Source organism: Paramormyrops kingsleyae, chromosome 4, assembly GCF_048594095.1.
Source record: "Paramormyrops kingsleyae isolate MSU_618 chromosome 4, PKINGS_0.4, whole genome shotgun sequence".
NCBI classification, from domain to species: Eukaryota; Metazoa; Chordata; class Actinopteri; order Osteoglossiformes; family Mormyridae; genus Paramormyrops; species Paramormyrops kingsleyae.
This window is the reverse complement of record NC_132800.1, coordinates 7,392,074-7,405,310: the sequence shown is the minus strand read 5'-3', so window position 1 is coordinate 7,405,310 and position 13,237 is coordinate 7,392,074. Positions and strand designations below refer to the sequence as shown.

Sequence of the window (13,237 nt, the reverse complement as noted above, 5' to 3'; positions counted from 1 at the left end):
CCGCCAACCACATGCCCACATGCCTCTTCTGCAGGCAATGGAACAGGCCTGCGGAGACATTGAGGTAAGGTCAACCGATGCTTAGCGAGAGAAGACATTGCTTGCGATGTTGATGAGATCCTGTGGCCAGACCCCAACAGACGGCAGGATCCATAAAGCCCATTTTACGCACAATTGTGTTTTTCTGTTTCCAGTAGTGTTTTTTTTTTTTTGCTTTAACTAAATTAACTGTACAGTAAAGTACACTACTGTAATGTAGGGTGTTGAGTGTCATTTTTTGGTTGTTGTGAAAATGTGCCTACTGTAGAACTGAATAAAAACAGTGCAAACAAAAACCTTTAGTGTTTTATGTAAAGTAGACTAGCGTGTTGTTGCTGATCTGACAGTGTATTCTTATGATGCAAGTGGGTATCATTTTGTCCTTAGAGTGACATTTTGACAAAAGATTGTTAGGTTTTTATGGCGGAGTTTCAATTTGACATAGATTTGAATGGTTTATTTCCTAGTGTTGTGTCTTATTTGCTTGTGTGTAGAGTTTTGACACGATGAGCCAAGTTTTGCAAAACGTGTTCAAGCAACGGGCAAAAACTGTAATTAATTAACAATTACTTATATCATGTATGTTACTGACTCACATCAGTATACGGTACAGGTGTTTTGGGTTGCACCTCAACAGATGTTACACTTTGGGTAAATTGTACAGACATTACATGACATATTCACATTCAAACAGCACATCTTTTCCTTAGATAGTCGTGGTTGTTAGTTTGTGGTAATACCAATTTAAGGTGCACATCTGGGGAACAACATATTTTGGGTTGGTGTAGCATATCCCAAATGACCTGCTCTCTAGAATGGATAATGTATACCTTAATTCAGTTCTTTTAATGCAGCATGGTAGAGCACAGAGAGCTTGCTAACGGGCCACAAAGATCAGATAAGGGCCACAGAGGAATGTGAAAAAGGGGGGGGGGGGAGGTTTGTTAAACAAAGAAAGAAGACTGTCTGAAAGTTAGGACACACAAAGATACCTGCACAGCAAATGTGTCTGCAGCACATAATTATTTAGAATTATTTATCTGGAAAGAGCAGACTTAGAAAAGAAACAAAATGATTGGTTTTCCATAGCATTTTCCTCCCAGCCAATGCCTTCTCTAGTTAAGCCATAGAGGCTAAACCACCCCACCTGGTCCTTGGCTGGAACGCAACAGCCATTTCGGTGGTTTTTGTTCTCTTGCCTTATTCATCACAATTGCAGTGGATAAAAAAAAAATCTATTACAGTTTTTTTCAATCGCTAACAAGCGCTTACCCATACTTCAGATACTTTTTCTAAACTCTTAACACAGACTCACACCTACAAAACACAATTGGCCAAATGGATAATTTTCTTCTCAAAAATAGATTTTGTTAAATATATACTAACTCTTCATTTCAAAATAGAACACATCTTTCTCTGCACACACTAACTTTACAAAAACACTATAAATCTGACTCAAAATGAAATTATTCTGTCAAAGAATAACACTTGTTTTCACTTCACAAGGTACATGCAGTCAATCAAAGTACACCAGGTTTCAAAATACTGGCTATTATTGACATTACAAAAACTGCATAGACTTTTATGTTTCAGTTTTACAGGTATTTGCATGCAAAACATGCAATCCACCATTTTGACACCAGAAATGTCTTGGTTGGTAACTGTTGTCACGTTCGGGGTCAGGCGAGCCAGAAAACAGGCGAGTTGCAGCCAGGACTTCAGGTAAACGTGGTTTTATTGGACGGGAGACGGACATCTACGGACAATACAATGACAAGTCTGGGGTACATCGACTGAGACACGGACTAAATGCACAAGACTAGGCAAACGAAACAGGAAACAGCTGGGCACAATCGGGAAAGCACGCGTGGATAATGAGGGGGCGTGGCACACACTAGGAGCGGACGGAGCGGATCGTGACGACTGTATGTCCACATGTACAGTAATGTTCACATTCAAAAGCATTCCAGTAAAAAGCAAACAAGTTTTTTTTTCTTTACTGTTTACTACAGGAGGTACAGTAGAAACACGGTATGATAGAACAGAAAAAGTTTTACAGTATTGCTTACAGTGAACAAAATATCCATGAAACACACAAGAGCATTCTGAACAAAAAAACAGCAAAAAGCCAAGATAAAAAGGGGGGGAGGGGGAGGGGGGCTAAAAAAAGGCAAAAAATTTGCATCTAATCTCTGCGATCTTCAGGGTTAGGCCACATGTTTTCATCAACATCACATCTGATGTTATCCAAGTCGATGCACCTGGGATAAAACCGCCTGGTATGTCGGATCCACCCTTGGCAATCATCAACTGTGATGTCCCTGGAGCCAGCATCCATGGCTTCAAGGAGGGACATCTGGTCATGTGGCTGATGGTCATAAACCTTCCACCTCCATGCAGAAAAGAACTCCTCTATGGGGTTGAGGAAAGGTGAATAGGGTGGAAGGAAGAGACTTACCAGTCTTGGGTAGACTTCAAACCATGTTGTTATTGCTTGCGAGTAATGGAAAGCCACATTGTCCCAGGTAATTACAAAGGTCCTCATGTTTTCACCCTCCTGACCCTGCTCTGGAACCAGGCGCTGGTGGAGATCATTGAGAAAGGCAAGCAAGCGCTCTGTATTATAGGGTCCAACCTGACATCTGTTAAGGAGTAATCCTGCATTTGCAATTGCTGCACACATGGTAATGTTTGCCCCTCTCTGTCCTGGCACATCAACTGTGGCCCTTTTTCCAATTACATTTCGTCCACGTCGACGCCTTTTGGCCAGATTGAATCCTGCCTCATCGATGTATATGAATTCATGAGGGGCCTGGTTGGCCTCCAATTCCATAACTCTCTGAAACAAAGTTTATGTAAGTCATGTTATTACTGTATACCATACTGTAACCTAGTATTGTGTAGGTTACCTACTTGCAAAGTGCAAAGCTTATAGAACTGGACATTGAATTGAATATACACTATAACTGGACATATTGTCGTCGTAGCTCCTTGACCCTCTCACTGTTCCTCTCAAAGGGAACAGTGTAGAGCTGCTTCATCCGCACTCTGTGTTTGGACAATGTCCGCGTAATGGTTGTGAGGCTGATTCTATCGATATTGTGAAATATCTCATGGTCCGCTACAATTCTAGTTTGAATTTCACGCAGTTTTATTGCATTATTTGCAGCAACCATTTCTACAATGGCAAGCTCTTGATCATTACTGAGGAGCTTTCCTCTTCCCCCAGAGGGTGGAAGACGTTGCATTCTTTAGAAAAACAAAAAATTCAACATATGCATTACTGTATGACCATATTGACATGTCAAGTGAGAATAGAAACAATCCATGTAAAATGCAATACTTACCTGTTGGTTTGTTGAAAGATGCGTATAATGGAGGCAACCGTTGACCGCCTCAAATTGGGCTGCACTCTTTCACCAGCCTCTCTTAGTGAAAGACCATGGTTGATTACATGGTCAATGATAGTGGCACGAATTTCATCACTGACTATTGTTCTTGCAGCCCTTGGAATGCCACCACCACACATTCTTACACCTCTACCTTGCCCTCTCCTTGGGCCTGCTCTTCTCCCTGGGCCCCTTGCTCTTACTCTTCCTCGACCAGACATTACAGTGTTTGTCTTTTTTTGTTTCCAAAAACATCACTCCTCAAAGTCTTGCCTTATAAACCCCACTGAGTCTAAGCCAGAATGGAATAAGCTGTGGTTGGCCCAATTTACCCAACATAAATCAGCTGTGTGTCAATTATTCAATTGTTTGTTTATTATCAGCTGAGATATATTTTTGATATTGATATTGTTTTTGAACTGATATCATTGCAGAAGCAGAGGTTTTTATACTGTATCTAAGGTTTGGAATATTGTCTTTGCTATTGTGGGATGTTGTGTGTTAACATTCGTAAATACTACAAAAACAGTCCATAATTTTGTTGGGAGGTATAGCTTGTCTGTTAAGAAAATGTAAGCATTGTGGAAATCTGTTCACTGACTGCATATTGGGTGAAAACGACATGAAATGTGTGAATGGTATGGCCACAAAAGACCGATGCTGTGCTAATTGTGTTTAGAGTTTTGAAAATGTGACAACTGTTTGGACAAACGCTTGTTAGCGACTGAAAAAAACTGTAAGTCAAAAACAGTACTGTGTCATGCTATGCAAATATACATCCAGTACCATTGGTCTACAGGGGAGTGGGTCGTACCAGGAGCTGCACAGAAAAGGGTATCCCAACTGTCCTAAGACCTTTCCACATACAGTATGTTAATCATCCAAAGGCAGGACTGGCAGTCAAACATACTACCACACTATTAATATATATATATCAATCTGGAGACACATCCTGTACATCTCCAAGAGTTTTTTCTCTGATGGAACAACAACATGCTCCTAACTTTTTAATCTTCAAGATTTGTCAGAACCAAGCCAGAAAAACTTTAATACAAAACAAGAAAAAGCTGTAAGGTCCTGCTTGGTAAGAGTCTTTCTCATGATGGTGGGTAAATCTGGGATGGCTCTTCAGATCCTCATGATGTCTTGTTCGCATATTAAAATGGGGCACATATGTGGAGGTGGAGACTCTTTGACAACACTCTAGGTTGTAAATTGAACACTATAAGAGTTACAGTTTTTTCTGATTGCTTAAGCACATTTTTTGTAACTATTGGCTATTTTTGCAAAACTCTACACACAAATAAGAAAACCTTTCACCCAATTATCAAAACATTGTAGTTCTCTTGCAAAAGCGAACACAACTAGATTAACTCTTCACACCTTCGTAAAAATGGTGTTTTCGTATCAAACAGTACACACAAGCCATCATCTACTAAGCACACAATGCGCCAACTGCACACTGATGGTATGAATACAAAACACATCTGGCTTTTGCTTTCTCTGTGTACAGATGTCAATTTGAGGTCATACTTTTGTCATAGTGTCATGTAAAAATACAAGGATCCAAACTTCAAGTATTGGTGTTTATTTACACTCATCAAAACCAAGACAAAGTCAGAACACAAAATAGTAATTTCACAAAAAAAAAGGAAAAAAAAAAGACAATCAGCCTACATCATGTCGTCTTTCTGGGTCCGGCCACAAAATTTCGTCCACATCGCATGCGATATCCTCCAGTCCAAGGCACCGGGGAAAATATCTCCTTGAATGCCGTATCCAGACCTGACATGATGCCTGGTCAATATCTCCACATGCCTCCTCCATTGCCTGTAAAAGGGCTACCTGTTGATGAGGATGACGGTCGTACACTTTCCAGTGCCAGGCAGAGAAGAACTCCTCGATGGGATTTAAGAATGGAGAGTATGGAGGGAGGTTGAGTGCCATGAAGGATGGGTGGTCTGTAAACCAGTTGCGGACCAAAGCAGCCCTATGGAAACTAACATTGTCCCATATGATGACATATCGGGTATGCTCTGGTCTCTGAACAGTGAGCATGTCATGTAAGGTGTCCAGGAATGCAATAATGTGTGCAGTGTTGTATGGGCCTATGGTTGCATGATGGTGAACAACACCATTTTGGCTTATAGCTGCACACATGGTTATGTTACCACCACGTTGTCCTGGGACGTTGATGATGGCACGGTGTCCAATAATGTTCCTGCCACGTCTCCTGGTTTTACTGAGGTTAAAACCGGCCTCATCTACAAAAAGTAGCTCATGTCCCATGGCATCTGCTTCTAGTTCCATCACTCTCTGGACAAGACAAAACAAATGCAACACATCAGGCCCATGCACAGCACTACATTATGCACTTCCAAATTCAGAACCAATGACACTATAGCTTACCTGCACATAGTCATATCGCAGTTGCTTTACACGTTCTGTGTTTCTCTCGAAAGGAACTCTGTAAATTTCCTTCATTCTTATTCTGTGGCGCGCAAGTACACGACTTAGTGCAGAAATGCTTGCACTGTGTATATTTTGAAAGATGGTGTCATTATCAATTATGCGCTGCTGTATTTCGCGCAGTCTTATTGCATTATTGGCAATCACCATGTTCACTATATGGGTCTCTTGCTCTGGAGTGAACATTCTTTCTCTGCCCCCAACATCTGGACGTCTAGCAATTCTGTAAAGTAACAATTTCAGTATTTTTGCATGTATGGTACTGTTGTGTTTCTCATTAGAGTATGGCAGTGCTACAAAGTACTTACCGATTCTCATTTCGAAATGTCCTAATGATGCTTGCCACAGTGTAGCGGCTCAAATTAGGCTGAACCCGTTGGCCAGCTTCCCTCAGGGTCATCCCATGGTTGATGACATGGTCCACTATTGTAGCTCTGATGTCATCAGTTATTCTATTTCTTACTCTTCTTACCCTTCCTCTTTCCCCTCCTCGTCCTCTTCTTGCTCCTCCTTGTCCTCTTCCTCTAACTTCCTCTAACCCTCTCGCTTCTTCACCTCCACGTCCTCTTCCTCCAACTTCTTCACCTCCACGTCCTCTCCCTCGGCCTCCTCTGATTCTCACTCTTCTCACTCTTACTCTTCCATTGTACTCCACATAGACAGCTTACCTGTGGCTTATTTATGGTGCTTAGGCTGATTGCAAAGTGAACTAATTATCTAAAACAGTTTTCACATGTGAAAGTGTGCCAGACAGTTGGCAAAATAGTGTTAATGATAGCCATACATGTGTAGAATTTTGCTAGGAGTGTGTTGGAAATTTGGTAATTGAGTGTAAGCAGTGAGTTGTGTTTAAAGTTCTGCAAAAAGAGTGTTGTGCAGTGAATTGTGCCTACAGTTTTGCAAAGTGTGTGTTACAAAATTGCAAACTGAGTGCAAAGCAGTGTTTGTGCTTTTAGTTTTGCAAACTCAGTGAGTGGTTTTGCTATAAGTATTAATAGTTTTAGATATTGTGCTATAAGAATCACAGTTAGGGTTTAAGCCATCAGAAAAAACTGTAAGAATAATACTTTAATGTAAATGACACGCATTGTCTAATTCAGAGAAACTGCAGTTAAATGTACATGCTTTTGCTGGCGTGTTTTCATATTTTCAGGTGTGTTTTCATTTTTGCTCTTGTGTTTTCGCTTTTGCTGGCGTGTTTTCGCTTTTGCTGGCGTGTTTTTGAATTTGCTGGTGTGTTTTCGCTTTTGCTGTAGTGTTTTTGAATTTGCTGGTGTGTTTTCGCTTTTGCTGGTGTGTTTTCGCTTTTGCTGGCGTGTTTTTGAATTTGCTGGTGTGTTTTCGCTTTTGCTGGTGTGTTTTCGCTTTTGCTGGCGTGTTTTTGAATTTGCTGGCGTGTTTTCGCTTTTGCTGGCGTGTTTTTGAATTTGCTGGTGTGTTTTCGCTTTTGCTGGTGTGTTTTCGCTTTTGCTGGCGTGTTTTCGCTTTTGCTGGCGTGTTTTTGAATTTGCTGGCGTGTTTTCGCTTTTGCTGGCGTGTTTTTGAATTTGCTGGTGTGTTTTCGCTTTTGCTGGAGTGTTTTTGAATTTGCTGGTGTGTTTTCGCTTTTGCTGGAGTGTTTTCGCTTTTGCTGGCGTGTTTTTGAATTTGCTGGTGTGTTTTCGCTTTTGCTGGTGTGTTTTCGCTTTTGCTGGCGTGTTTTCGCTTTTGCTGGCGTGTTTTTGAATTTGCTGGTGTGTTTTCGCTTTTGCTGGTGTGTTTTCGCTTTTGCTGGCGTGTTTTCGCTTTTGCTGGAGTGTTTTTGAATTTGCTGGCGTGTTTTCGCTTTTGCTGGAGTGTTTTTGAATTTGCTGGTGTGTTTTCGCTTTTGCTGGTGTGTTTTCGCTTTTGCTGGCGTGTTTTCGCTTTTGCTGGCGTGTTTTTGAATTTGCTGGTGTGTTTTCGCTTTTGCTGGAGTGTTTTTGAATTTGCTGGTGTGTTTTCGCTTTTGCTGGAGTGTTTTTGAATTTGCTGGTGTGTTTTCGCTTTTGCTGGAGTGTTTTTGAATTTGCTGGTGTGTTTTCGCTTTTGCTGGCGTGTTTTCGCTTTTGCTGGCGTGTTTTTGAATTTGCTGGCGTGTTTTCGCTTTTGCTGGCGTGTTTTTGAATTTGCTGGTGTGTTTTCGCTTTTGCTGGTGTGTTTTCGCTTTTGCTGGCGTGTTTTCGCTTTTGCTGGCGTGTTTTTGAATTTGCTGGTGTGTTTTCGCTTTTGCTGGAGTGTTTTTGAATTTGCTGGTGTGTTTTCGCTTTTGCTGGCGTGTTTTCGCTTTTGCTGGCGTGTTTTTGAATTTGCTGGTGTGTTTTCGCTTTTGCTGGAGTGTTTTTGAATTTGCTGGTGTGTTTTCGCTTTTGCTGGAGTGTTTTTGAATTTGCTGGTGTGTTTTCGCTTTTGCTGGCGTGTTTTCGCTTTTGCTGGCGTGTTTTTGAATTTGCTGGCGTGTTTTCGCTTTTGCTGGCGTGTTTTTGAATTTGCTGGTGTGTTTTCGCTTTTGCTGGCGTGTTTTCGCTTTTGCTGGCGTGTTTTTGAATTTGCTGGTGTGTTTTCGCTTTTGCTGGAGTGTTTTTGAATTTGCTGGTGTGTTTTCGCTTTTTCTGGAGTGTTTTCGCTTTTGCTGGCGTGTTTTCACTTTTGCTGGCGTGTTTTCGCTTTTGCTGGAGTGTTTTTGAATTTATTGGTGTGTTTTCGCTTTTGCTGGAGTGTTTTTGAATTTTCTGGTGTGTTTTCGCTTTTTCTGGAGTGTTTTCGCTTTTGCTGGCGTGTTTTCACTTTTGCTGGCGTGTTTTCGCTTTTGCTGGAGTGTTTTTGAATTTATTGGTGTGTTTTCGCTTTTGCTGGAGTGTTTTTGAATTTTCTGGTGTGTTTTCGCTTTTGTTGGTGTGTTTTTGAATTTGTTGGTGTGTTTTACCCTTCAGGGCTTCCATACTATATAGAACCCCTCATGATAAAGCAAACATGGCACAGCAGTGCATTCAGACTATGATTCTGCTTGCTACAGCTGCTGGACAGCAGAAAAGTAAAAAAAAAAAAAAAAAAAAACATTATTTCTCCAGATTCCCCGAAATACTCCATTTGCCAACAACCACTGCCTCACAGGTTATCTTGAAATTGAAGGCAGTGTTTGTGAGATTCGGTTGTCTGGATGAGGTCGTATCTGACAACGGGCCTCAATTGTCATGCCAGGAGTTTAAATACTTTACTATAGAGTTTGACCTTATGCACATCACTTCAAGTCCACACAACCCCCAAGGGAATGGACATGCAGAGAGAGGAGTCCAGATCGCAAAAAGAATCTTAAAAGAGAAAGACCATCTGATCGCCCTCATGTGCTTTCCGTCAACGCCTTGCACCACCACAGTCGTGAGCCCAGCGGAACTGCTTATGGGCCGTAAGATCAAAACAACTCTTCCAACACTGGAAGCAAATCTCCACCACGATGGCATGATCTGGAAATTGTCGGGAATAAGGATGCCAACGAGAAAAAGAAAAAAGCCTTCTAATTCAATCAGCGCCACGGTGCAAGACACCTAACTTCGCTAAAGCTATGGGATCCCATCGTCATTAAGCTGGACCATCAAAAATCCTGGCAGTCACCCGCTGTTGTCACTGGAGAAGGCATCACACCACGCTCTTACAGTATGTCATTGAAAGACCCCAGGGAGGAAAATTCAGATGCAACCGTCGTCATCTACAACATGCTCCTGCAACAGCCGGAGTCATACTCCCATTTGCTCCTGACGAATATCAGCACAGAACTACCAAACATCAGCCTGATCCTGCAGTCTCCACTGCCAGCTACCTCTGCCTCTCCAGAGCCCAAAACATCCTCAGAGACTCTGTCCGTCCCGCACACCACTTGTTTGACCTGCTGCCCTCTGGTAGGTGCTACAGGTCCATCAAAACACGCACCTCCAGACTCAAGGACAGTTTATTCCCTTGGGCCTTAAGATCACTGAACAACAACAAGAAATAATCCATGTGCAATATCAGTCATTAATGATCACAAAAAACATTGTAATAATAATAATTCTTTCTATTTATCTTATTCATCCAAAGTATTAATATTTGCCGCTTGCCTCCTGTGGTTGTGTAGTTCTTACATATGGATACACAGACAAGTATTTATTTGTTTGACTGTGTTTTTCTGACTTTTAATTGCATTGAACAAAAGAGTGTGAGAGTAGAGAACCGAAATGTGCACCTAACCTGGGAAACAGATATTTATTGTAGCTGGTGATAATCGTAGTTGGACAGTCCAGATCAACACCAGAACAGGCAAAACAATTTCCAAATCGTTGGGTGTAATCAGAGTTGCTGAAAACAGGCAAGGGTCATGCGATTAGCAAACAGGGCAAGACAAAAGAAAAACAAATCAAGAAACAGAACAACAATTAAAACCAGAAAAAAATCGGAATTGTACACAGAGAAACAAACGCTTGACCTCTCAGAAAACGGATAAGATTTCGCAACATGCTTCCAGAACAGAAATAATGGGAACAACCAGTAGCAAATGCAACAGCTGGGAAGAGGCGTGGCTGCACAGAATGAAATCACAGGAGATCCTGGGGTGTGGTGTGCGTAGAGTCTCTCTGAGTGAGTAGGGATCGTTGGCTGGGATCCCTTGGGGGGCGTGGTTGCCAAGGAGGGAGTGACGTGACGTATTATCCCGTGTTTCTTGGTAAGATTATGTAATGTTATGCTAACAAACTCCTTCCTGTGATGTGTTTAAAGCTTTTTGGGGACCCTGCTTTCAGAGAGAATGTTTTCAAACTCTTTCTTTACCTCGGTGCCGGTCTTGTTTTTAAGACTCCACACCCACACGTATATTGATAGAATGTCTTTACATGTTAGCATGTATTTAAAATCATCGTTCTGTTCAGCATAAGCTGACATGTCTACTAAGTCAACTTGCCACTGAGAATCGATATTCTTCTAAAGTTAAGTTTTAGTAGCTACACTTAATACAACTTGCTTTTTATTTATATTACATCCATGTTCTTCATCTATCAGTGACCAGTATAGTCTGTCGGTACCTCCAAATGACCCAGGGTTTGATGGTGTATAATAAACACGTATCAAGTGCTTGTTATCCATCGTGAACCTTTAGCAATAATTACACAATGTTTTTGAATCATATAATTTATTTAGAAAGATTACAAGTAAGTACAAAAATATCCAACCACATTTTTGAATAGGGACAGACCTGAGTCAATTACAAACAGTTCAGTGTTTACAATCCCGCCAGAGACTGACAGATCTGGTGCATGACCCAGAAATCATTAATTGCCGCATCTACAGCACACTCATAATCTTTCCCTTCAACATCACGTTTTAAAATTGTCCGGGTCAGCACCTGTTTATCCAGATCTTCAGTGTGTTTCCCCTCCTCCCCACATGGCTGTATGGCACAACGAGCTGAGTGTGCAACTACCCGTTCTGGAAATGTACTCGTTATAGGTCACATTAAAGATGGGAAAACGTTTTGAAATAATTTACTGTGGTCTCATTTTTTTACATCACAAAACCTGGCATTTTATTAGGGGTGTGTACACTCTTTATACCCATTGTAGGTAGTATTTTACTGTTGTATTAGTCAAATCTCCATTCCGTCACACTGAGCCTGGTCACACTGCGCCTCGCACAAATCACTTCACACCAGTGAGTGGTAGACTTGTTAGACCAGTTTGTCTATGTCAGCATTTCCTGTTCATTAACCTATTTTTACCGTTTGGCACTTCTCTGCCATATGAAGCATTCATTTTCAGTTTTCCAGTCCTAAATGTTTTACTGTCCACATTTTGATTTGCTTTGCCATCACAGTCTAACCAGCAGAAACACAGTGTCAGGTGGTAGTTATGTGTCGGGGCTCTCTGGAAGTGGCAGACAATGAAATTAATACGTATTTGCTTGTTCACTCCCTGTCTTGTATATTTTTTGGAACTGGTATACAGACAAGGTTAGACCCAGTGCTCAATTGTTGCAGAGGCCTTTGACAAAATAGCTTTGGACTAAAAAGACTCATTAAAAGGTTATGATCTGTGTAGACTGTGAGAAGTTGTCTGTACATGTACTTGCATGTAGAAATGGTTTTTTTTTTAATCCTAAAAACTATTGTTAATGTTTCTTTGCTGCAATAAACATGTTCCATCAGCTTTTCTGTTCCATTCTCCATGAGTTCTGAAAAAATTATCTGGATGAAAATGTACCAGCAGTGGTGCTGACTATAGAAGGTCCTTCCCTTGAGCTGTTTGCCACCTTCATGAGCTCTTTGTGCAGAAACTGGTATAAAGGCATTAAACCAGGTTCGAATTTGCTGTAATAACTTACTAAACCTAGGAATGACCTGAGCTCATCCACCTACTTTGGACTGGGGGCTTCCTTAATTACTCTCGCATTTTCTTCCACTGGTGACAAACCCTCAGCTGAGATCTTATGGCCAAGGAGGTCATAAGAGAAATACATACAGAAGAAAATGCGAGAGCAATTGGGGGGAGCATTTGATAGATGGGAGAAAAATTCCTTTTCCACACTTAAGACGTTAACTGGCTTCTGACATCAGTTTAGTATTTGGTCCAGATTCTTCAGGTGCTCTGCGCCTGACCCGCCAGTCACTAAGATGTCATCCAGGTACACAAGGACATTGGGAATGTTTCTTAGCAGATATATCCAGAGTCAACTGGAAAATCGCTGGACTGGAGAAAACCCAAACACCATGCGGTTGTACTTCAACTGACATTTATGCATTTTGATGGTCGCATACTGCTTGAAGTCCTCATCAAACGACAGCTGCAGGTATGCAGGCACAGACTAGTCATTGGGAAGTTTGGGAATTTTCCTGGTGGGTCAGTCACGTCAGGACTAGGCATTGATCCTAATTGGCTGTGTAATATAGCAAATATGATCACGACTGGCATAATATCGCAAGCCTTGACAGCAAATTCTCGGGCTGATTTTTGTTGCCATTCCACCCCTGCTGGTACGTGTGACTCATGTCAAGCTTTGTAAATGTTTGTCCACCTGCCAGTGAGGCAATAGGATCCTCCACCCATGGTAGAGGGCATGCATCCAGCTTGGCTGCGTGGTTCCTGGGAGTTTGTAATCCCCACTATACAACGTGGTGTCATGCTCTGGTAGGACAGGAATGACAGGAGCTGCCCAGAGGGAGAATTCTATAGGCCCAATAACACCTACCTGCTGTGTCACATCCTATTCTGCCTCCACATTATCATTCATAGCTTCAGCTGCTGTTGTATGGTTTGTAGAAGTTGGGTTCTGCTTGTGAGTCAGCACACAGTTTCACTGTT

The 13,237-nt window shown here is 41.7% G+C and overlaps 1 protein-coding gene and 1 long non-coding RNA gene across 7 annotated transcripts in view; one reads left to right on the top strand and one right to left on the bottom strand.

Annotated features, from left to right (window-relative positions):
* LOC111848838 (NLR family CARD domain-containing protein 3-like) overlaps nucleotides 1-13,237 on the top strand; it is a 212,845-nt gene that overhangs the window by 153,325 nt on the left and 46,283 nt on the right. The gene's annotated exons all lie outside the window — the stretch shown is intronic.
* On the bottom strand, nucleotides 5,090-6,535 carry LOC140588687 (uncharacterized). Its single transcript, XR_011989863.1, has 3 exons — nucleotides 6,483-6,535; nucleotides 5,838-6,452; nucleotides 5,090-5,744 (listed from the first exon to the last, which is right to left on the bottom strand). It is a non-coding gene; the product is annotated as an uncharacterized lncRNA (long non-coding RNA).